The sequence below is a fragment of the Cetorhinus maximus genome, chromosome 20 (genome assembly GCF_964194155.1).
Source record: "Cetorhinus maximus chromosome 20, sCetMax3.hap1.1, whole genome shotgun sequence".
In the NCBI taxonomy this organism is placed as follows: domain Eukaryota; kingdom Metazoa; phylum Chordata; class Chondrichthyes; order Lamniformes; family Cetorhinidae; genus Cetorhinus; species Cetorhinus maximus.
This window is the reverse complement of record NC_135898.1, coordinates 71,372,987-71,398,644: the sequence shown is the minus strand read 5'-3', so window position 1 is coordinate 71,398,644 and position 25,658 is coordinate 71,372,987. Positions and strand designations below refer to the sequence as shown.

At 44.6% G+C, this 25,658-nt stretch overlaps 1 protein-coding gene across 1 annotated transcript in view; it reads right to left on the bottom strand.

Annotated features, from left to right (window-relative positions):
* jakmip3 (Janus kinase and microtubule interacting protein 3) overlaps positions 1 to 25,658 on the bottom strand; it is a 315,901-nt gene that overhangs the window by 111,615 nt on the left and 178,628 nt on the right. The window lies entirely within an intron of this gene.

Sequence of the window (25,658 nt, the reverse complement as noted above, 5' to 3'; positions counted from 1 at the left end):
TCCAGTTTGCGTTGAGCTTCACTGGAACAATGCAGCAAGCCAAGGACGGACATGTGGGAATGAGAGCAGGGTGGAGTGTTGAAATGGCAAGTGACAAGGAGGTCTGGGTAATGCTTGCGGACAGACCGAAGGTGTTCTGCAAAGCGGTCACCCAGTCTGCGTTTGGTCTCTCCAATGTAAAGGAAACCGCATTGGGAGCAACGAATGCAGTAGACTAAGTTGAGGAAAGTGCAAGTGAAATGCTGCTTCACTTGAAATGAGTGATCCCTCAGGAGCTCTGGGGATGGGGGGGGAGCGTGGGAGAAACTGAAGCCTGGCCCCGAAACTGATGACTGCTGAGGGGTGAGGGTGTCAGGGGGCAAGTGCTGGCCAGCCTCGGAGGCGACTGCTGAGGGGTGGGGGGTCAAATACTGCCCTGGTGCTGCATCCCGCGCACGGGCAATTGAGGTGGGGGTCAGGGTAAGCGAGGGAAGTGGCCACACATTAGGGACACTTGTATAAACTGACCATGCCTCTGCGACTGAGACAGATCAGACGCAGCCACAGTGATATGATTGGAGTTGGGCTCCTAGCCTGCCCGCTCTTGCAAACAACACGGAGGCAGCAAAGGGCCACCAGGCGCTCCATACCTTACCCCCCTCACCCGCCCCCCACACCTCCTGGCACAGACTTTGAGTCCACCACCACTTTATTTGACTGCGGAGCAGTTGGACTGCACGTTGTACAATCTCCTCGCCAACGCTGGGCATGTAGCAGTCACTGCTGGAGGTGCTCACAGCCCCTTACAATCTCAGCATCCTGGTTAGGACCAGTGTCCCCCATGTCGCAGGTTGACAGGGCAGCCATGCAGCACACTCATCTCTGGCCATCCGAGGGGTGACCAGCACTCTCCGGGAAGCATTAAGAGGCGGTCACACAGGGCCTGGAAAGGTGCTAAGTACAGCCACGATAACCACATTTCTCTCTCTCTCTTTCATGATGCAGGTGGACCATGTCAGGATCGTGGATCCTGGTGACCTAGCTGTATGCCTGATGGCCTACAGGGACCATAGAAGATGGGGGAGAGAGCAACTGAGGCACCTGGCTGTGCAAAGGCAGCAGCAGCAACCTCATGAAGAAGGGGCAGCAGGAGCTCCCACACACACTGCCCAGGAGCGACAGCGAGCCGTGGCTGGTCGGCGCCTAGCGACACCCAGGGTCTATAGACGCCACGTGTCATTCCTGCAGATGACTGAGAACCAGTATCGCCAACAACTGCGCATGTCTAGGGACCTGGTGGCTCACATCTGCCACTTACTGCAGGACTTGGTGCCAAGAGGGCATGGAGGACATCCACTGCCAGGGGCTGTGAAAGTGACCGTGGCGCTCAATTTCGATGCCAGTGGCTCCTTTCAGGGCTCCACAGGTGATTTCTGTGGGATTTCATAATCTGCCACCCACAAAAGCATTCATGAGGTCACGGATGCCATCTTCTCCATGGCACACAACCTTATGCATTTCGCCTGGGACCGGGACAGCCAGGACGCAAGGGCCATTGGACTCGCCCTGATCTTGGGATTCCCACAGGTGCAAAGTGCGATTGACTGCACTCATGTGGCGCTCAGGTCTTCATTGCTACACTCAGTGGGCTTCATCAACCGCAAGGGCTTCCACTCACTGAATGTGCAACTGGTATGTGACCACCAGAAACGCATCCTGCAGGTATGCGCACGGTTTCCAGGGAGTGTGCACGACGCCTACATCCTGAGTCGCTCACAGATCCCTGCAGTCTTCCAAGGTCCATAGAGGCTGCAGGGTTGGCTCCTTGGAGACAAGGGCTACCTGCAGAGGCAATAATTTTCAATACCTCTCTGGCCACAGGAGAGGTGTCAGAGGACTGGAGGACAGCCAATGTGGTACCGTTATTCAAGAAGGGAGGAAGGGAGAAACCAGGGAACTACAGGCCAGTCAGTCTAACCTCAGTGGTGGGGAAACTATTGGAAGCAAGTCTGAGGGACAGAATTAATCTACACTTGGAGAGGCAGAGATTAATCAAGGACAGTCAGCATGGTTTTGTTACGGGGAGGTCATGTCTGACCAATTTGACTGAATTTTTCAAAGAGGTGAGCAGCTGTGTAGATGAGGGCAATGCATTTGACGTAGTCTACTTGGACTTCAGCAAGGCTTTTGATAAGGTCCCGCATGGGAGACTGATAATGAAGGTAAGAGCCAAGGCAATTTAGCAAATTGGATCCAGAATTGGCTGAGTGGCAGGAAGCAGAGGGTGATGGTTGAGGGATGTTTTTGTGACTGGATGCCTGTGTCCAGTGGGGTTCCACAGGGGTCGGTGTTGGGTCCCTTACTGTTTGTGATATATATAAACGATTTAGACTTGAATGTAGGAGGGTTGATCAGCAAGTTAGGCACTTGTTTGGCCGGCGCAGACTCGATGGGCCAAAGAGCCTTTTTCTGTGCTGTAGACCTCTATGACTTAGACCTCTATGACTCTATGACTAAAAGCCTGTCGGGATCAGGAGAGCTTCAGCAGCAGGAGAATGCTTTGATCAACGTTATGTCTTAAGCCACAAACTACAGAGAAACAACAGTAGACATGAAAACATGCAATGTCAAGAAATTATTCAAAATTTAATAAAGGTAAAGTGGAACTGCGGAAACCTAAAAAACACTTTGGAAGTAGCAGTTCTGCTTTGATTGCAATCAGGAAAGCGTGACAAAAATGTGCTTCAGATTGCACTGGATCGTTAGGGTTCAAGTTTCCACTAAAACCCATGTGCATAATCACAAATGTAAAATCTTCCATGGACCTCTGCAATTAGGCAGCAGAACAGAACATCATAGTTCTTTTTCTTATCTTTCCATTAGCAAGTATTTAAGAGTGGTAACCTGATGCCATTTTATTAATTGAGTTGAAAATGGGTTTATCATCAAAAATGAACATTTTAATATGTGCCCAGTCCTCCACCTGTGAGTAACCTTATTTAAAATCACTGAAAATTACTCAAAAAAGTTATACTGAGCCATTTAATAGTTTTGTTGGCATACACTAGTCAGGTTCTCAGGAAATTAAATATTTTTGATATGAAATTACTTTTAAAACATGCCTACTTATGCCTGTGCACCTAAGAAAATGAGTGCAATTGTAGATGCTTACAGAACCAGCACCATGGGCAGAATCTCACAATGGGGAGATTTGTGGGCAGGGTCTGATTCAGGTGAATTGAATCCTAACCAGAGTGAAATATCATAGAAAAGATGAAATAAATGGTTTTGGTGGAATTCACTTACATTTAAAATTTCCTAATCTTTCGCACTGGTTCGGACAATTCTGCCTAGATTGCCTTGATTTTATTAATGAAAACAAGGGTGAATGTGGAAAGTATAGGGAGCAAAATTGGGTTCACCAGCGCTTACTGTTTGGGTGTTATGGTTTCTGCTCGAGGGCCAGGATGGCATCCAATGCACACTGGCATATTTCTACCACGAATCAGGTCAGATACCATACTACTGAAGATGTTAGTGTGGGTGCAGCTAATGCCAGCATGCAGATCATAACGTTAATCAGTGTGCAATGCTGATTTGACATCAGTGCTGCCATTTTGGGGCTCAACACTCTAGCTGATGTTATGTTCTTATGTTAGTTAGGCAGCAGGAAGGAGACCCCACCGGTTGCTATTTAAATTAATCATTCAGGTACTTACAGGTTAATTGCTGGTTGACTTCTTCTGGCTGTTGCTACGATTCTATAAGGGTGAGCGTCCCGACGTCATCGCGCACTTGCCACATTTCAATTGGCAAGCACACGTGAGAGTCAGCAGCGTGCCCGCCGACAATTAAGAGGCCTGTTAAGGCCATTAATCAATTAATTAATCACTGTTTTTTCGCTGCCCCTGCTTTTACATTAAGAGGCTTTAATTCTACGGACTCGCTTCGGATCTGATTCAGTGCAATGGCGGTGCCTGGTCAGGATGTCTGCTCTGTCCGGGCTGCTGTAAGAATTGGCGGGCAGGCGGATCAGCCAGGTGGGCTTTGCATTTTTGAGGAATCCTCCATCCAAGGGTGGGAATGAGGTTTCCAAAAATTAAAAAAAAAATAAAACTGTTTGGGCAGAATTTTTATCATCAACATGTTTGGGTGAGCGATTCTTATGTGTGGAAATTTTTTCAGGGATTTAAAAATCTTTATTTAAGGGTTTAAAATTCTTCAGCTTCCTGAGGTAGCCTTCTGCCTTCAGGGAGCTTTCATTGCGCACCCCCCCCATGCCAGCGCAGACCTCAGCGCTCACTCCCCTCCCGCACCCACCCCGGTAAAGGTGGGCTTTTCATCCCGGTCAGGGGGCCGATCGCAGGCGGTGGGCCGTTTGCTGGCCGCTCCTGGGCCCACCTGCCGCGCCCACCTGATGACCTCAAAATCCTGCCCTATATAGTTGTTTTTGAAATCATTTTTAGTTGTTTAGAATCATGTTACTCACAGCTAAACTAGATACTCGGATTGAAAATGCTTATTTTTTGTGATTAAGCCAATTTTACAACTGTGGTAATAAAGTTGAAACAGGTTACCCACTTTTAAATATGTTAAGGAATATTTTTAAAGCAAAGCATCTTTTCAAATAATTATGTTCTAAAATGCTGTATTGTTATGCTGGTTCATGCCAGGTTTTACGTGTGACGATATGCCAATACATTGGAAATTTGAAAAAAAAAAGGTTTCTCAAAACTAGTGCAATTTGTGCCCAGATTGCGATTACACCCAAAGTAGAATCTGGCATGACCACCACCCCCACCCCAACATCCCACAACCTCCCAGCCCCTCCCCACGTTTATTAGTATATAAACACTATTTTACTCACTAGGTTGTGGAACATTTTTCTTCAATACTTAGGAGTTCATTAATCTCCTTTAAGAAGAAAACATAAACTACATATTCACCTCCTCCTTTGGGGCTATGAAACCTCAAAGGTCTTTCATTCCAGAATAGAATACAAAATATTTCAATATGCCTAGTCAACCATTTAGCTATAACTATGAATCCAATGCATAGATTTCCACTTCACTTGTGAATGCTGCTTGAATGTTATCCCACCTGCTGGTTTCTATTCAGCAAAACAGTGTTTTCCTCTATATTTATGTGTATGGACAGTATGCCTCAGCATGAGCACTTCGTGATTTGGCATTCAGTTGACATAATGTCAAAATAGTATCCATCCTTACAATCAAAGATCAAGATACTTGCTAAACACATTTGTATTTGAAGGTAAAATGTAAGTCCAAGCATTTTATAAAACCATTCAAATTACCTGTAAGAAATTTTTGTCATCTTTCATTGCCTGAGCCAGTATAGAATAATACACCACTGGTTTGACAAAGCAGTCTGAAAACTTCTCATCAATAATTTGGCTTCAAGGTCATGTTTCGAACTATGCTGTAGATAAGGGTTATACAAGTTTCAATGATTTAAAAAAGATTTATACTCCTGCCTCTTATCGTTTTTGCTTTTAAAAATGCTTTTGCTTTTATTAAATCAAGCTTTCAAAACCCCAGCATGATGCCGATGAACTATTGCCTTCTCTTCATTCTTTGCAAAAATGCCAGCATCTTCCCCTTTGGGCCTTGACCAATCACCTTCCATTTCATAGAAGCTTACGACACAGAAGGAGCTCTTTCAGCTCATTGTGTCTCTGTCATTTCTTTAAAACAGCCAACCAATTAGTTCCACTGCCCTAATCTATAGCCCTGCATTTTTTTTTTATTTTCTAGTACACCCTATTTCCTTTTGAAAGTTATTACTGAATCTGCTTGCACCACCCTTTCAGGAAGTGCATTCCAGACGAAAACAACTCACTGCATAAAAATGTCTCCTTATCTACCTGTTTTCTTTAGCAATTATTTTAAATTGTGTCCACTGGTCCCTAGCCTTCATGCCAGCAGAAACAATTTCTCCCTAACTACTTAAAGTTTAAAGTAACTTTAAAAAGTTACTCTTTTAAAACCCTTCATCATTTTTAACACAGCTGTTAAATTCCCCCTTAATCTGAGCTCTAACGAGAACAATCCCAGCTTCTTTATTTCCTCCACACAACTGCAGTCTCTCGTCCCTGGTAACATTCTAGTAAGTTTCCTCTGCACCCTTTCTAAGGCATTGATATCCTGTGGTCCGCAGCATTTCACACAGCACACCAGCTGAGGCCTGACCAGTATTTTATAAAGGTTTACCATATCTTCCTTGATTCTGTACTTTATGCTTTCCTTTAAAGGCCAGGGTCCCATAAGCTTCTTCTCAATTTTCTCAATTAAAACAAATTGAAAACTTCAGTAACATCTTTCAACAAACATTTGGAAAGACAAAGGGCAGAATCGTTCCAGATTTGCACAAAGTGCAGTAGCTAGCGGGATAAAGGACATTTCACTCGCCAGCCACAATTACAGCTTTTCATGCTGTATCGTCCCAATCGCGCCTCATTAATTATGCATTCTTGGGAAAGACACCATTTTCATGGCAGGTGGGCTCTCATTCACCCAGCACGCCATCACCTCGCGGCTTCATTATGCCAAGCGCCATATTTAAAGTGAAGTCGCACACACACCTCTCAATGCTTCCAGCCCACAACTGCTGCAAAGAAGAAATGGCCCCAAAAGGCAAGAAGACTGCAGCCTCCCACCCCGCTGCCCCCCCCCCCCCCCCCCAACCCCCCAACCCCCCTGCTTTAGTTACGCGTCCCTCAAGCACTTTTTGGATGCAGTAGAGGCCCACCATGATGTCCTCTACTCCCACTCTGGCTGCAGGATGGGCAGCAACATCACTAATCCAGCATGAGAGGCAGAGGCAGTGGTGGTCAGCGCCAATGTTCTGCAAAAGAGGACAGCCACCCAGTACTGCTACAGAATGAATGGTCTCCTCATGGTAAGTCACTCTTCACATCAATCTCAACTCTCACACTCAGAAAAGCATCCACAGGGATCTCACAACTCAATGGACAACACCACTAACTCTCACACATACCCTCACGTCTCCATCAGGCTCATGTCCTCAGGAGCTCGAGTCTCATCTTGTCCATGTCTCCGATCACCACACAAACATTCCATCTCACCCTCTCTCCATCTGTTTTCACGGAGGAGAAGCTGGCTCACAACAGCAGGAGAGGTCCCAGGCTGGGGGTGGAGTGGCCCACATTAGGCCCCTCACTCACTTTGAGGAGAGTGCCATCGCGCTGACTGGTAAGGACGTGGACTGTGCCTGCTGTGATGGTGAGGTTGGTGGCGACCCTCGTGAGGATCCTACACATCATCCCTCTCTCAATGCAAATGTGGGTGCTCTCTCTCCTGCTTTTGACTCTGCTGCCATGCACTAATTAGCTCTACTTTGGTTCACAGGGAGCTCTGCCAAACGACCCACACCATCAGCCAGCCAGTCCTTCAGGTCCACTCACAGCCTCACCTCCAGCCAAGAGGACTCCTCCTCCATTGAAGAGCTGGAAATAAGCAGCCTGGAAGACCCATCACAGCACTTACCCACACCCTCCACCAGTGCAGAGATGCACACCTTGGTGGGACCTAGGTCTAGAGCAGGCTCAGGTTCACAATCTGGTGATCACAACACGGAGACGTGTCTGCATTAGGAGGAGGCAGGTTCGTCCGAGCTCCCCAGCACTTGGAGAACTGCTCAGGAAGAGGCATCTGTGAGATCTGAGTCAGATGATGAGCCTGTGAATTTTGCCTTTCAACCCATCCTGGAGAATCAGCAGAAGCCAGGAGAACATCAAGCAGAGCTGTTGGAAGCCCTCAACAGAGTGGCAGGCAAGTCAGAGGAGTGTGGCCACCAGCTCTCTGATGAAGTGGTGCCCACATCTGCACATATGGAGGTCTCCATGGGGAGGATGGTGGACACCATGGAGGCCCTGGTCCAGCAGAACATGGAGAAGTGTGCAGACTTGCACTCCATCGTGGTAAGCCATGGGTGAGTTCCTGCAGTGGCAACGCAAGAGGGAAACGGGACACCTCGATTCAGGATTCAAGCTGGGGCCCACAGGCACCCGAAAGGATGAGGAGCAGCAGCTCGACACCCCTGGGTCATCCACTCAGGCATCCCAGGCTGTCTTCTCCCTCCCTGAGTCCCCTTTACCTGTGAACCCCTCAACCTCGTCGTCCATCACTGAAGAGGGAGCAGCTGGCCGCCAAGGTCTCGGCTTCCCAGAGGACCCACGCTGAAGTCATCAGAGGTAACAGGGCCAACCATTGCACAGGCTGTCTCCACCCCTGCTGTGGATGTCAGGTTAGCACCTAGAAGTCTTAAGTATTCAAAAGTTAAGAAATTCTGAAAATGTGTTGCACGGGTGAACACATTTTGTCACTTTACAACCTAAAAATATATTCATTTATAATGAACAATGTGTAATTGTGTCTTTCAGCTTCATTGACAGGCTTCGCGAGTCCTTCCACTACATCGCCCACCCCCCACTAGTGGTATTTTAAACTTAAATAAGGGCAATTATGAGGGCATGAAAGCAGAGCTAGCTAAAGTGAACTGGCAAATGAGGTTAAGGGATAGGTCAATAGAGGTTCAGTGGCAGACATTTAAAGGGATATTTCAGAATACACAGAATATATGCATTTCATTGAGAAAGAAAATATCCAAGGGGAGGCTCACCATCCATGGTTATCTAAAAAAGCTAAAGACAGTATCAAACTTAAAAAGCATATAATTATGCAAAGACAGGTGGCAGGTCAGAAGATTGGAAAGAGTATAAAGAACAGCAAAGAATGACAAAAAGATTAATAGGAGGGAGAAATTAGAAGCTAGTAATATAAAGGCAGATAGTTTCTATAGATATTCAATTAAGAAAAGAGTTAAGAAAGTGAGCGTTGGTCCTTTAGAAAGTGAGAATGGAGAATTGATAATGGAAAGTAGGGAGATGGCAGATGAATTAAACAGGTATTTTGCTTCAGCCTTCACTATAAAGGACACAAGTAACATCCCGGAAATAGCTGTAAATGAGGAAATGGAAGGGAATGAACTTGGGAAAATTACAATCACCAGGGAAGTGGTATTGAGCAAATTGTTGGGGCTGCAGGCTGACAAATCCCTAGGTTCGGATGGACTTCACGCTAAGATCTTGAAAGAAGTGGCTAGTGAGATAGTTGATGCATTGGTTTTAATTTTCCAAAATTCCCTAGATTCGGGGAAGATTCCATTAGATTGAAAAATAGCAAATGTAACTCCTTTATTCAAAAAGAGACAGAAAGCAGGAAACTAGAGGCCAGTTAGCCTAACATCTGTCATAGGGAAAATGTTAGAAGCTATTATTAATAAGATGTTATAGCAGGGCACTTAGAAAAATTCAAGGCAATCAGGCAGTGTCAACATGATTTTGTGAGAATCCACCCAGTATGCCATGGACGTTCCTCCAGGGTCCCATTGCTGTCGGGCTACAGCATCTTGTGCTCCTCAGATGTCTGCAATGTGAGCGATGCCCTGGCAGTATGTCCAGACTTCTGCACGTCACACTTGTCAAATGTGTTTTGCACCGATGTGTTTTCCTGCTGTTGTGGACGGATGATCCAGTGTGATGGGATGATTCCAGCGGGCTGTGCTTATAATAATATGCTGATGTATTACAATGAGGTTCCCAACGTCCAGCGCCAATGACATTACAAACTGGTTTCCCGACGTCATGAAACCAATTTTTGGCCTTCTCGACATATTGTTCACTCACACCACTGAACACGCCCGACGCCAGCGGGCACTGAAAATTCTGCCCAAAGCCTTTAACCTATCCATACTGTAAGCAACATCATAATATTGAGCACTAAGAAGTGATTAGGTAGCGGGGACTGATTAAGTTGAAATTGCATTTAGTGCAAGCTATAATTTAATTGTTTAAAACTCTAAGATGAGACAACTGCCTTGGGATTACTTCCACATACAGTTATCCTTTTTTTAAAGAATAATACTGTCAGATCTCCCTTGCACTGTTTTATCATAAAAATAATGTCCTGGATTTATCAGTCAGTGGTATGACAGCGCTTGCCAGTGACCTCAAAAAAAGCTGCCCACAGTGAGATCTAGTGATCTCTGTGACGTGGATTTCACCTGCCCCGATATTACTATCATTTCAGTGCCAGCTGTAGGAGATCTCTGATATCAAGTAACAATGACATCATCAAGCAACAATGACATCATCAAGCAGGCTAAGCAGCCAATCACATTGAAGAATTCACAGAGAGCAAACCAGGAAGTAACAAGCAGGTTTTATCCTTCACTTTTCATAATTTAACAGAAAGTGAAATTAATATTTGGCATACTTGAAGCTGAAATGTGATCAACTTAAATATTATTTTAAAATCTATTCGCATTTTAGCATGGAATGGAGAAATTCAACATTCCACAAATATAAAATTAGTTTTTCATGGCTGGAGGGACTATTCAGCAGTAATAATGACTTAGTGCAAGATGTAAGGCAGTCTTCCATCTTATAAAATGATAGTTTGTGCCATGGTGGTCAACTGTGTTAAGCATAGCCTGGTGTGATTTAGGAGCCCCACTCTGGCCTGGTGTCTCTACCGCATGACTTAATATGTCATTAAAAACACAGACCTTGTCAAATGAGGGGTAACTAACTTCTTCAAGGGATTTTAAGCAAGACAATCAGCATAAAACACGGAAGCTCACATCAAGTCAATGATTTTTAATTGATCTCCACTTGTAAGGACTTCAACAGTGCACTCTCTGGAGGAGCAGGAAATCACTGATAGCAACTTCTGGATGTTCATGTTTAACTGTTCATGTGCAGATTCCAGAAGTTATTGTCAGTTTTACAAAAGTGATAACAGTGAACGCTGGAAGTTTTGCTATCCTTTTAATTACAAAACTCTGGGCCAATCTTATACCATTATTGCACAGTGTCTTATTCAGCTGCTAAAGTGGAGCTTGGTTTAAACTGAGTTGACCCTTTCAAGCTATAGTCTAATTGTTGTAAGTAAACATAAACTAAGTTCAATCAAATCTTAAGCGCTGTTTGGTGAGTTTAAGATTGCAGATGGGAAGGTGCATGTAATTATCTGGCTACCAATAAGAAAAGAAAAACAACATAAAATGTCAATCATTCCTTTCTTTATAATCCTTTGTTGGTGCATTGAATTGTGGCAGATACACTTGAAACTTTTGCATGTATTGGAATCTTGTGGAAAATATGCTGGTAATTTTAATTTCAAGTGGTAGCAGTTATAATACTAAACATTGCCAGCCAATGATAATGTCTCATCTGAAGTGTGAACACGGGGTATAGAGCTATTGCAATTGTATCAGGTGATCATTCACCTTTAAAAAAAGAATAAACCATGTGGTATAATGAAATCCAAGGTTTTCTTCCTGAATTATTTACAGTTCATTGTGTTTAGTTTTTATTTAAACTCACTAAAAACCTAAACTTGTCAAAAAATATTAAACATGCAAATTAGGCAACAATTTTTTCATTCATTCTTGGGATATTGACATCACTGGCAAGGGCAATTATTAATGCCTATCCCTATTTGTCTTCCAGAAGGTGGTGGTGGCCCTTCTACATGAACCACTGCTGTGAAGATGCTCCTACAGTGCTGTTTGGAATTCTGGGCTGGATTTAATGCAGTCCGTCGCAGCGGGAACCATGGAGGCTGGGCCCACTTAATCACAGGAGAAACCCTGTATCGGTCTCCCTCCAGTGGCAAAACCTCCAATTCAGAGTGCAGATGGGGCTGACACAGGATTCCTGGTGGGATATCAATTAATCAGCCAATTAATCCCATTATCCCTGAGCCGAACGCAATTTAGTGATGGTTCAGTGATTAAATACAGGCTGCATGGCTTTCGTACACTGTCGGAAGGCAGCCCAGCTCACTCTCTCAGCTTGCCAGTGGCCTTCCGGAAGGTCCCTGTGCCTGATCAATGGACCCGGCATCGGCAGAGGGCTCTGTCCTTGCCTTCGAGCCCCCTGTCCCCTCACTCCCGTGATCCCTATGCCAATATCCCCAACCTGCCTACACTTTTGGCCGTTCCTGAGACTCTGTTGGTTGCATTACTGCTAGCAACCTGTGCTCCTGTCGGGGCTGGTGGCATGAGCAGCTGCCAACAGGTGGGACCTCCGCCACAGGGACCTCAATCGCGAGGAAAGCCTAATGGTGGCCACTTAAGTGCCTGCAAGGCACTTGACTCCATCGGGTCTCCCCCAGGGAACTGAAGGGGATTACCTACCGGTTCTGTGATCGGTGGGCTAGACCCCTATTGGCCCAACAGAATCCCAGCCTCTGCGTAGTGGCAATATGATACAGTTGAATGGCTTGCAATGCCACCTCACAGAGCATCAAGAGTCAAATGCATTGGTGTGGGACAGGAATCAGAATTTGGCCAGACCTAGTAAGGATGACAGACTTCCTTCCTGAAATTTAATGAACCAGGTGAAATTTTACAATAATTTACAGATTTATGTTCACTTTTGCTGGAAAATGTTCCAGATTTTATTAAACTGAATTCAAATTCTCAAACAGCTATGGTTGGGTTTGAACTGCTGCTCTCCGGATTAGTAATCCAAGAGGGTTAGTACACTTTTGGATTACACATTACTAGACCTTCCTGTGCTCCCTTTCCATGGATATCAATTCCAGAAGATTTTCAGAAAATATATTTAACTTTAAATACTTATAAGACTTATGATTGAGCCTCAGAAGTTTTAAATATAAATACAACCTGATTCCATTCCAATTACCAAATGCAGTGAAATATCAGATGATCAGTGAGAGGTGGCCTTAATTATTTAGCGCTGTTATGCTGCTATTGATTTTCAAGGCAATTAGTAATTAATTCTGAATAATCTTTTTATTTGCTGTGTGACAAACAATAATCACAGGTATAACATTTATACTGTGGAGGTTTAATCCAAACTTTTAATTTACTGCTTATCTTAATTAATGTATAGAAGGATTTTAGTTATTTGTAGCTTATTTGACTGCATTTTTAATGTAACTAATATACTTCACAGCTGGTTTATACAGGTTTCACATAATTTAGGCTAACACTTCAGTGTAAAACTCAGGGAGTGATGAGTTGTTGAAAGTGATGAATTTCAGATGGGATAGTAAACAGATGGGATGTTCAGGTGGGCATTAAAGATCCCATGCCTGTGCTCAAACAAGAGAAAGGAATTCTCTCAATGTTGTGGCCAACTTCCCAGCCTCAATCAACACTGCTAAAGTCGATTCGCTGGCTCCGTATCTCATTGCAGTTTGTGGGATCTGCATATAAAATAACTGCCACATTAGCCTGCATAACAAGAATAACTGCACTTCAAAATAATTCAGTGTGTGTGAAGCACTCTAACCAATGTAATAAGGCGCATTGTAAATGTAAATCTTTCTTTCTATATTCACGATTGCTCTTGATAAAGAATCACAATATTTGGCTAAAGCATGTAGCCCATGTTTCACGATTTTGTTTGGCAGCAAGTTTCACCTAGTAAGAGACTATGGCCAAGGTTTTCTCGGAAGAGGGCAAATCGAAAGTCAGGATTATTTGCGGGTCCCGAACTCACATGAGTGGGCAATGGGACCGCAGCAATCTTTCCAGAGGCCGCCTCTTAATTGGGCACCACCAGGCCCACCATCCAACTAAAGACAGCGGGCTGGCTCTCTACTTTGCCGGCCCAATCAGAGAGCCGGCAGCTTTGTAACCTTGGCAGTGTCACCGAGAGAGGCGATTGTTGCTGATGCTATACTTCAGGACTACTTCGCATGGAGTCAGAATTTTTTTCCTCTGCTGGGGCAAGGCAGGGAGGCCTTTGTGATCCCAGGGGCAACCTGGCGTTGGGTCCGAGGAGACAGCCTATGCCCTTGGGTACCCCGTCTTTAGGCCATAGAGCTTCTGGCTTTGATTACCCTTCCCCTCTTCAGGATGCCTCATATGACAGAGGGGCCACCAGTATTTACTCCTCAAATTAGCTGCCCACCTCCAGTCGCCAACTAGCCATTATGCTTCCGGTCCTGGCACTTATAAAGTGGTCCAGCAGCAGGACTGTGTCGGAAAGATGTCCCAGCTGGTGCCTCAGCATTTTATCAGCATCACCCCAACCCCATCCTGCCTCCTAGGCCACACCTTGGGGCTGGTAAAAATTTCACCCTATGTCTGAAGTTTTTCTATTGTAACACTGATGGTAGCCATTAACCTATTCATTTTGTTGCGATCATGGTTATCATGGGAATGTCGTGAACTATTACTTCAAATACATGGATTTGATCGTGTACAGTGCATTGGTGAGAAAAGTTGTGAATATTACCTGTGATAAAGGAGAGCCTACTGCTACCGAACAGTCAACTACTCTAAATTACTAGCTTGCACTTCCTTCCTGTATGTATACATTATTTACATTTTATCAAAGTTTTCAGGAAGTTTTATTCCAGAATGTCAAGGAAATTATTCCTAGCATGAAGAAATATCTGACAAACTATAATGGAATCTGAGCTCAATGTTAGACTAGTAAAATGTTGTCCAAATATATACAGCTAGAATTTACTATTGATTTTTTTTTTAATTATTCATTCACTGGATGTGGGCTTCGCTGGCTGGGCCAGCATTTATTGCCCATCCCTAGTTGCCCTTAAGATGGTGATGAGCTGCCTTCTTGACCGCTGCAGTCCATGTGGTGTAGGTACTCCCAAAGTGCTGTTGGGAAGGGAGTTCCAGGATTTTGACCCAGTGACAGTGAAGGAATGGCGATATATTTCCAAATCAGAATGGTGAGTGGCTTGGAGGGGAACTTCCAGGTGGTGGTGTTCCCATTTATCTGCTGCCCTTGTCCTTCTACGTGGTAGTGATCGTGGGTTTGGAAGGAGACATGGTGAATTCCTGCAGTGCATCTTGTTCATGGTACACACTGCTGCTACTGTGCGTCGGCGGTGGAGGGAGTGAATGTTTGTGGATGTGTTGAAAATCAAGCGGACTACTTTGTCCTGGATGGTGTCCAGCTTCTTCAGTGTTGTAGGAGCTGCACTCATCCAGGCAAGTGGGAAGTATTCCATCACATTCCTGACTTGATATTAATGGATAAACAATTAAAACATTAATATGAAATTCCTTCACATAAAACTATTTACGTTAAATGAAAGGAAGTGATACTGGGGGAGAAACTCATTGACAGAGCAGTACTACACAATCTTACCTCAATTCGCCGGGGCAATCGGTGCTGCAGGTTGCTACCTTCATGGCACACGCAGCATTCTATGTTATCATTGAAGAACCCCGCAGGGCATACAGGCAGTGACCTACTGTACTGCCTGCCTTGATGAATTAAGGAAAATCTGCACAGCACCGCTTGAAGCTGTGCTAGATAGATGAATTTTGCTAAGGAGAGTCATATTGCCAAAACTTTCCATTTTGCACTCATCAGGGTAATTGCAAGAATGTCAAATTTCAAACGATCACAACGGTTTATACCACAGGAGGAAAAATGTGCTGGGTGGTTGGCAAGTTGATTCTGATTAGCCGAGGCATTGTCATGGAGAAAGCAAGAGGAACTAAAGGCTCCCAATGCTACTGGCTAATTCAAGGAAGGCACAGGGCTTGAACATATTCCTTTTGTTTGCAGGGTCCCTACGTATGAATGTATGTTGCTTCTCATAAATGCAAATGAGCCACGTTACAAGCTCGACTGCTTATCTTAATCTGGTTGTTGGGATAGCTATTAGCACACTCAGGATTGTTCAGCAAATGCTGCCCAATTGCAGAATCAGTTCCAACAGCAGTCATTCTATTTTGAGTTTTGCAAGCGCAGGCTGGTTGAGCACGGTCTGTACTCTGCCTATGTTCAATGCTCAATGATTTGATGAAAAGGCATTGACCTGAAATATTAATTCTGTTTCTCTCTCTATCGATGCTGCCTGCTCTGCTAAGTATTTCCAGCATTTTTTGCTTTTATTTCAGATTGCTAGCATCTGTAGTATTTTGCATTTCCTCGAATTTGATCCTGGAAGTAGTGTTGTGTGCATTAACGTGTAAACCCAGTGTTGCTGAGGTTCGTTTTGCATGGTAATGGCTTATTAACCAGCAATTAACACAATTTTCACAAAATCACTTGGAACTGGCTTCAATTGCACATTATCCTAATGAAGCTCAAAAGAAAGCTGTCATTGCCACAGTGGAGTACACCAATCGATGTCCTGCTTTGAATGGAGCCACTCAACCATTTCCAATGAGTGCAACAGCAGTTATCAGTATATTGGATGTGCTGAAGGAGGACGAGGAAGGCAGGAGGGACAGGCAAGTTCGCAGTCACAAGGGCCTGAATTTTACCCTCACGCTGCACCCAAGGTCGGTACTGTAAATGCGATCTTACGTCTTAATTGGCCTGCCATGTAAAATGGCGGCGCCAATCAGAGGCGCGCCCACACGCACCCGCTCCTGCACTTACCCCCCAACGGGGAAAATTTCTTCCCAGGATATTTATCAACCTTACTTGGAAAAGGAATTTGGGCTTCTAACAGGTCACATGGTTGAGATAGCCATGTTTTGTTGTCTGCTTTTAAAACATCAAGAATCAGCTCTGCAGAGTCAGGGAGCCCATCAGACAGCCATTGAACCAGCTGCAAGTCAACTATGCAGCCATGGTAATAAACAACTATACCTTGAAAGTGGGAGAAGGACTCTCCCCAATCTGTTCCAATTTCAAGTTCACCTGAGAACCACCCACCTGGAAATTCAAGTGCAAGAAGCCTCACAGCTTACTGAGAATCCTCTGCTTATAAGAATTTAATTTCAACTAAAAGCATCGGCTCATCTAAGAAACTACAGGCCTGCCATTAAAGAGAGACTAAGACAATTATAATTTATAACTGTATTTTCTTTTAATTTATATCTAATCTTTCTGTGAGTAATAGTATATATGAGACAAATGAGTGAGATGTGTTTTTAAACCTTTGGAGCAAAAATGTTTTTTGCTGGAATTATTTAAATTGGGACAATCACTCTGAGGGTTAGAAAATACATACCTCATATACCAAAACACATTGATCATGGACAGTAAGAAAACATAAATTTGTCGATGATATCAGCACAACATGCCATTGTTATGTTCCTCAAATTCACACCACGATCTTTCCCGTTTACTACTTTTAGGTGATGGCCTTTTGGAAGATGTAGGAGTAGATTCAGACTGAAGATCTTATTGTGATGTTTGGAGCCAAATCATTCTACATGCTGTCTGCCTTTTAACTATCCTGCTTGTGTGCCAGTGGATGCCTGCATGCTTTATAAGGCTCTGCTTGTTACCTGCCTGGGATCAAGTGCTGGCTGCTTCCTAGTCAGCTGCCTGCCTGTTTACTAAAGCTTTTCCATGAGTGTTGCTGCTGATAGCTAATTCCTGAAGGTGGCCGGTGATCTCTGTGGGCAAAGACCAGTGCAGTTTCACACCATCTCTAAACCCTTTCTAATGATAAATCCGATTGTGTTTCCGACCATATCTAATTGCATTTTTGCCTCAACACCTCAATTATCAGTTGGAGTATTCCTGAGAGATATTTCAACTGTACTAGCTGTCTGTACGCTGAAAATTCCCCTGCAGATGCCACTGATGTCACTTAGCTGCACAACAGGAGGCTACAGATCTCATTACTCTATAATGGGGCAGAATTTTATGGTCCTCCACTGGTGGGTTTTCAGGCAGGAGGGGCTGTAAAATTCTACAGGTGGTTTTCCTGCCACTCTCCTGCTCAACTTCCCCCGATCTATCTGCAATTTTACAGGGGCAGACAAGGTCTAGGGCAACCAGCCTGCCCTCAACACAACTGAGGGCCTTAAGTGGCCAATTATTGACCACTTAAAGGTCGCTACCCACCTGGCTTCAATTTTGAGGCTGGCAGGAGTTCAGCGGCAGCAGGCAAGGCTGGCAGCTCACCATGCTTGGGCCTTGGTCAGGAATTTGGGTGGGGGCGGGGCGTGGGGGGGGGTGCCTCCCTCAAGGGCCTCCTTTTCACATTAGACACCTCCCCCCAAAGGTCTGCCCCCAACAGGTGATCCCTCTCCCCGCACCTCAGGTGATCCCAGCCCCTCTCCCCACCCACCCCAGGCCTCACACTCCCTCCCCGCCGCAAGACACCCACATTTACCTGGTCCTGGATGTCAGGACCTTTAGAATCTATGGACTGCTTGTAGTCCCAGTCCTGGCCCCTGCTGCCACTGGCACTGCTGGGACTACAGAGCTGCTAGCCCATCTGATTGGCCGGCAGCTCTCTGAGGCAGGACTTCCACTCAAGTGAGGAGCGGAAGGCCCATCTCAAACAAATTAACACTCTTCAACAAGTTATTGGCTGTGGGGCTGCTGTGATTCTACAGGATGCTTTCCCTGCTGACTCTGCAAGTGGCAGGGCAGGAAAACCCATCAACTGAAAAAATCCTGCCCTTGGAGTTAAAATTCATCAAATTATCTATTCCACTTTGCATGGTGATCCACAAGGAATTCATCCACTCTTGCCTATTTAATATCTGTTTCATTGTTAACTCTGAGGCCAGAATAATGAAGAATTCATGGGCATGATAGCCCTGCACCCAGCTGCAGCATGATCTTTGGTTACCATGTACCTCTGCCTTTAGCATCATTGATAACTTACTCAACCTGTGTCATCTTTTCAAGATGTTTAATGCCATTTCAAGAGTTTACATCTAAATGTGTGCCTGCTTAAGTTTTGGTAGTGACCAGCTTCTGCTTCCAAATTAGCATCTTAGGGTTCTACAGAAAGAGATGGCATATGATAAGTGCATGCATGGTTAGAGGTTGTGGCTGCACAGACAATACATACTGTTTCCATGGTGCAGTGCAGTCGTTGCTTCGTGTTTGCTGTAACTCCTATTCATTAACCTAATTAAGATAGGCGACTATAATTATACAAATCAACAGGAGTTCAATTGGCTCCTTCAGATCGTGGATGATGCAGGCCATTCACAGGCACCCAGCCCGTGATCTCCATTATCCTCGATGTAAAACAGTTAATTCCCCCTAGTTTCACAGCACTGGTTCTGTGGTGCTGCTCTTGTCAAAGATTGCTTCCCCTGCAAAGAAAACAACCAGATTCATGGAATAAGCCATTTGTATGAAGTAATCAGTTCAGCTAGGGTGCTGCATGTTGTGTATAACTTTATACATAATTTAATATGTCTAAATTGACTTGGTAGTGAATTTCTAGTAGTATTAACACTAAGTTGCACACGTACAACTCAATCTTTTCTCCCCTGCCTCCATCTAGTTTCCGTTTTGAACCTACTCGACAATCTGCATTATTTACATTAGTGTTGAAACCTCAGCAGATTCTTGGATAAATTTGGGCTATCTATATTATTTGCAAAGCTGGCCAAGCAAACATATTTGACACTTACACTTTGATAGCTATATATTTGTTCACTTTGTCCTCATTCCTTCCCTTTATTCAGGCCAGACACCTTTCTTTCTGATAGCTTTAAAGGTGTGGAGGATGGCTAATATGACATTTACTGCACAACTGCCACCCATGCCTCAGTACTCTTTGTATCTTAGATTTTCCCTTCAATCCGAAAAGTGTACTTTGCCAGGAACAGATGTAGAGTCTAAAGCTTAATTTTTTCAATATTAGTGTATGAATGTTTAATACGTTCTTATGGCATTTCTTCAATTACCACTTTAATGACCTTTTCATTTTAAAAGTTTTCTCATCTCTGTTATTTGATTTTTGTACAAAAGCAGCATACTCCAGTTAGATTGGCCCACTTTGTACCATTTACACCAACTAACACGTTTTCAAGCTAGTTATTGAATGACTCAGGATGATAATTATAGGCACGCTTTGTTTGGATCTTCAGTTGAATGTTACATTTAAAGCACTCAATCACGCTGAATGTATATTTAGATGTTAAAAATGAGGAATAGAAACAATTAACTCATTTAAATGGATGCTCTGCATACTGAGTAATTTTACCTTCAGAGTATGTGATGTGAACAGGGAGATGTCAGTAAATATACAGGCTCCTCCCAATACTAGTCTCGTAAAAGGTTTGCAATACATCTGTAGAACATCACTCTATCAGCTCCATTCAAATTTGTCTGGATGAATGCTCCCTGTTTGCCAAAATTGAGGTTTTAATGGCAATGGTTTCTTGTACTACTTTAAAAAATAGTCCTTTCAAATTAATGGCAAGAGGATTTGAAGGAGCTGGTTACTGTCTTGTTCTAAGTGTGTGATTGCACTGAAGAGCTCATTGCATTTTCCACATTTAACTTACACTCTGCTTCCAGGTATATTTGAAGGCAACTTATATAAAATATTGGGCAACCACCTCAAAGTGTTCTGATCAGCAGAGTGATTTACTGGTATATTTAGTATTCTGTTCATTTGCCTCTAATAAGTTGCATCCAATCTTATTTCCAAATGCCAGTATAAAATATAGCAAAACCAATGTATCTTTATTGCTGCATTGCTGAGTCCAAGCCCAGAAGATCAATAAAGCTTTCTGAATGAAGTACATTTAAATGTTTTATGTGAATGTGCTTAAAGCAATATTATTTTGCTGGATTTAACTCAATGCAAACTATATATGCAGCATTTCAACAGTACTATGTCAGATTTACAGGCAAATTGAAAGTCAAGTAAATCAACATTTCCTATTAAAATTAAAGAAAGATGTTCAATATTAAACTATAATGATAATTTAGAATCAATATGATACTGAATGGATTTTTTACAGATGGCATTTTTCATTATGGTGGCAATTTTTAAACACCATAATTGTTTAGTAGCTATTTTAAAAGGAAGAAATTGTTATTAAAAATATCTCATAAGGCCTTGATTCATATGGTATTACTTCTGTGTCTGTAAAAGAAGGTTGTGGGTTCAAGTCCCACTCCCAAAACCTGCGCACATAATCAAGAATGACATGTCAGTGCAGTACTGACATGGTGCTGCATTGTTGGGGCACCCATCTTTCAGATGAAATGCTAAACTAAAGCTCTGTCTGACCCCTCAATGTAGAACAAGTACTTTTTCAAACACAGATTCTCTGGTCATTTATTTCATTGCTTTTTGTGGGGCTTTACTGAGAGTAAATTGGCTTCTGCATTTGCCTATATATCTGTGACTATAGTTTAAAAGTACTTTATTGGCCCTGAAGTACTTTGGACAATTTTGAGCTTACGAAAGACACTATGGGAAGAATTTTCTGGTTCTGCCAGTGGTGGGTTTCGTGCCGTGAATTAGGAGAGAGGCCAAAATCGGAATTCCACCAGCAGGAAATCAATTCGGAATTTTCCCCTCACCACTTTCATGGCGGGCTGATGTCAGGAAGGGTATGATCTATGTCAGGAATGCCATTTGCATGCATTACCACGTCATGGATACTCATTAAAAACACAACTTGCCATACTCACATTCCCCCTTCCAATTACGTGCCATGCCAGTGGGAAATTAGACCGGTCTAAACCACGATCAGATATAAGTGGCGTGCAGCTGTCTGCCTTCACTTTGTTTGTGACTTCGAGGTGAGTGCAACATTCAAATCCTACCTGCAACAGTGCTGCTCTGGGTTGCCAACAATGGCAGTGTGATACCACACTGGTGGGGTGCAGGGTTGGTCTCCTCACAGTGGGTGCCTCTGTACTCTGGGAGGATAGCATTCAATGTGCGCTGTGGGTCTCAGGCAGGGCTGCACTCTGAAGCAGAGACCAGCACTGTGGCTGGCAGGGGGGAGCAGGAGCTTGGGGGCAGGGGGGGAAAAGATAACAGAGGCATGGCAGACAATGGGATATGGTGGGGTTGGAGGGACGGGGGGAACGATGGCAGTCAGAGGGGAGGCCGAGGGTGGGGAAGCTGGAGCCCAACATGGAAGACTAGAACGCAGACATAGAAGGGGGTGGATGGAAATCGAACTACATGAATGGGAGGGGATGCATACAGATTCTGGAAGATGAGGTGGTTGTGGGGGTGGGTGGGGGGTGCGGTTGGTTGTGTTAGTGTTGCACAAAAGGGATAGATTGCACAGATACTCATAGGCTGGAGAATAACTGGAGAGAGGTCCACTTGCACAAGGTGAGGTTCCAGATGGATTGGAGGATTTGGCACACCGACAAGCAGGAGGAGGGTCGAAGCTGATCTCAAAGTAAAAATGCAGTTCCGCCATCCTGAAACTCTGAAGTATATTCATGGACGTGGGTGTGGGGAAAGGCTTGCACATGAGGAACAGGTTGCACAGAGACTCATGGGGGGAGGGGGAGGGTGGAAGTAGACCATGTTGTGATCAGTCATGAAGGAACGGGATAACTCATTGAAAGACAGTCATAGTCCCTGGTCTGTGGCTAAGAGGTCAAAGTGAGAGATTAAATGCAGTCCTGGGGCTTTGTGGGCCTCATAATCAGGGTGAGAGATTAAAGGCAGTCCTGAGGCTTTGTGGGCCTTCTGGTCAGGGTGAGGGATTAAAGGCAGTCTTGGGGATTTGGGGGCCATGCTAAAGGGCCATAGTCCCGCCCCAGGGAGGGGAAAGGCCTGTGCGCTCAGTTGGGCTAAGGCACAGCTTGGTGTGCAGGGTGTGTTCGTTGTCTTACAGTTGGTGGTGATGGGGTTGTCTGGCTCGGTGGGCTGGGCATGTTAAGGGATGTATCTGCAGCCTGTAAATGGGGAAAACGTAATAAAAGAGGGGTTATTCAAAGTCACCTGGGGGCGGGGGATTCTCCTCTGTATGTGACCATGCACACAGCCTCGAGGTGGGGAGGGGTGAGATTCACATGGCAGATGGGGACGTCAACGGTGATGGGTTCAGGGGGAAGGGCCAAAATGTCCACCACAATTACAATGGAGTCCAGGGTTACTGGGGAGGCTGTAGAATAACCAGAGGGAAGTCCACCTGCACAGCGTGAGGTTCCAGGAAGATTGGCAGGACCTGCACACTGATAGGAGGAGGGTCAAAGCTGGTCTTAAAGTAAATATGCAGCTCTATCATCTTGAAACCCTGAAGTCATTGCAGTTTAAAATCGAAACTGGAAAAAAATCTGCACCAGAGGGGTCTGAGGCACTGAGGGAGGAGCCCACGGCTGGACTAAGGGGACATTTCAGGGGGCACCCTCAAACTGCTTAGGGCGGAATCATCCCAGGTTTGCACTAAGTGCGGTAGCGGGTGAGAAAAAAGGTGTTTTACCTGCTGGCTGCAATGGCGGGTGTTCGTGCCATATCATCCCTCTCCCACTTCATTAACCATGGGAAACACACTGTTTCACTAGCAGACGGCTTCCAATTCGCCCGCCATGCCATCACCTCGCCGTTTCCTCACGCCAGGCACCATATTTAAAGTGCAGCCACGTGCACACCTCTCAGCACTCCCAGCCCAGGACTGCTGCACTGAAGACATGGCCCCAAAAGGCAAGAAGACTGCAGCCCCCGATTCATTGACACATCACTGGGGCCCCTTTTATGTGTAAAGACTGGAGAAAACAGCTGAACCCAAAATCGCATGTAAATTTGAAGAAAATCTTTAAAGATCAAATTTTTTGTTGAAACATTGCTAAAACACAAGAAAGCCAGCAACATAATAAAAATGTACAATCAAATTAAATGGCAATGCTCAATTACATACACAGTTCATGGACATCGCTTAAGTGGGGTTCATCTCACTTATACTTTACATAGTTTAGTATAAAAGTAAAATGGAAAAGCCTACACTTATTCTTGTCACTCATTTCTGCTTAACTCCCGATCATCCATCACTCCTGTGCTTGATGGCCGACAGTGGCTCATGGTCCAGCAATGCCTCAAATTTAAAATCTCATCCTTGTTTCCAAATTCCTCCATAACCTTACACCTCCCTATCTCTGTAACATCCTCTGGCCATACAAACCTCCAAGATATCTGTGCTACTCCAATCTTGCGCATCCCTGATTTTCATTGCTCCATCATTGGTAGCTGTAATGGAGCTAAGACCTCACACTATGTCAAGGCTATTCCCCTAAAATTAAAAACCTGGACAATGACCTTTTAAAATGACTGAAGCCATGTCTGGCTGTGACCTTCGAACAATAGGAGCTAATCTGGTAGTGTTGAAGCAATTTGGGCCGCATTATCTCTGAAGAGATGCTAACGACATCTGGAGATAGCAGAGACTGAATTCAAAGGGAATTATAGAAAGGTCATCTACATTTCTTAAACCAGGACTGGCTAACCAGAGCTGAGTTTTCTGCTGGGACAAAGAGCCCTATAACCTCCTTTCAAATTCTTAATGGTTGAAACATTAACAATCTCAGGAACCCAAACAAAGGAATATACATCTTTTGGCAACGCCAAAGTGGAGAGGTGGGAGTCATTTGATGTGACCCCCTCTGGATGGGAGAACCAGTTATACTGTCTTGCTGTACTGCAAATCAGTCTGACATCTTCCACATTCCAAGCAGCAGCACAGAAAGGGGTTCTGTCCAGGTTTGAATGCCTGATCCCCATATACACTGTTTCTACTGGAACTCCTGAATTTCTATTCCATTGCCTACAAGGCTAATTTATCTCTGCATGCCTATCTCATCGTGGAAGTCATTTTTACTGGAATATTGAATTATCTAACCTCAGTTTTTAGCCTGCTAATCTCTATGAAGGAATACACGACTGCACTTTGATTCTGGACTCTAGACTCAATAATAATTGAAACAATAATTCTTTGCTCTGTGGTCTTTGCCCTGTAAATCTTTCTTTCTGTATCCCTCATTTATTGTATGAATGCACAGGGGGCTATGTAACAACATCCCACTCCCACATTTTGAGTTTGTGCAAATAAACTGATGCTCTGAGTTCACCGTACCTCGAGTTTGATGTGGGGTTATTAATAGAAATTGGATCACATCAAAACTGAGGGGTTGGGAAATACGCCACTGCTTATGAACTGGGAAATCAAAGTCAAAACACTTATCTGTTTATGGATGGGTGGTGAGAGGAGAAATCAGGGCTGTTTAAATTAATCCCCTCCTGTCCATGACAGTGGCTAACCATTCAATTACCTGGGCCCTAAGCTCTGGAATTCTCTCCCAAAATCTCTCCACCTCTCGCTAATCCTTTATGCCACTCTTTAAAACCTGCATCTGTGATCAAGCTATTGGTCATCCAACTTAATATCTCTTGGACTGGGCATTTTGCTCCGCCACCGATGGGTTTGAAGGCAGGGGGCTCTTAAAATCCAGTCGGCCTGTCGTCTACCTGCCCATCTCATATTTGTCTAAAGTTTTACAGGGGGTGGGGGCGTTGGGCAGCCCACCTGTTCTTGGCTTATAGAGGCAGTTAAGTGGCCAGTTAATGGCCATTTATGGTCCTCATCCCGTCGCCGCCAGTATTTTGCCGGCAGCAGCGGGCGGAGGCCCACATCGTGTGGAACCCGGCAGCTTTGGCTATGCAAGCTGCTGTCGGGCAAAGTGGGGCCCCCAAGGCCCACTGTGGATACCCCTGACCCAACCATGTCATTCCCCACCCACCCCCCTCCGGTCTCTTGAGCTTGCGCCCCCACCCCTCCTCTTACCGAAACCTCCGACCCTGGAATTGCCTGGGCTCCTCGGCATGGTGAGACTGCCTGTAGTCCCAGCAGTGGCCACCACTCCCAGCTGTCACTGCTGGGACTACAGAGCTACAGGTCATGCAATTGCATGGATTGCTGGATGAATT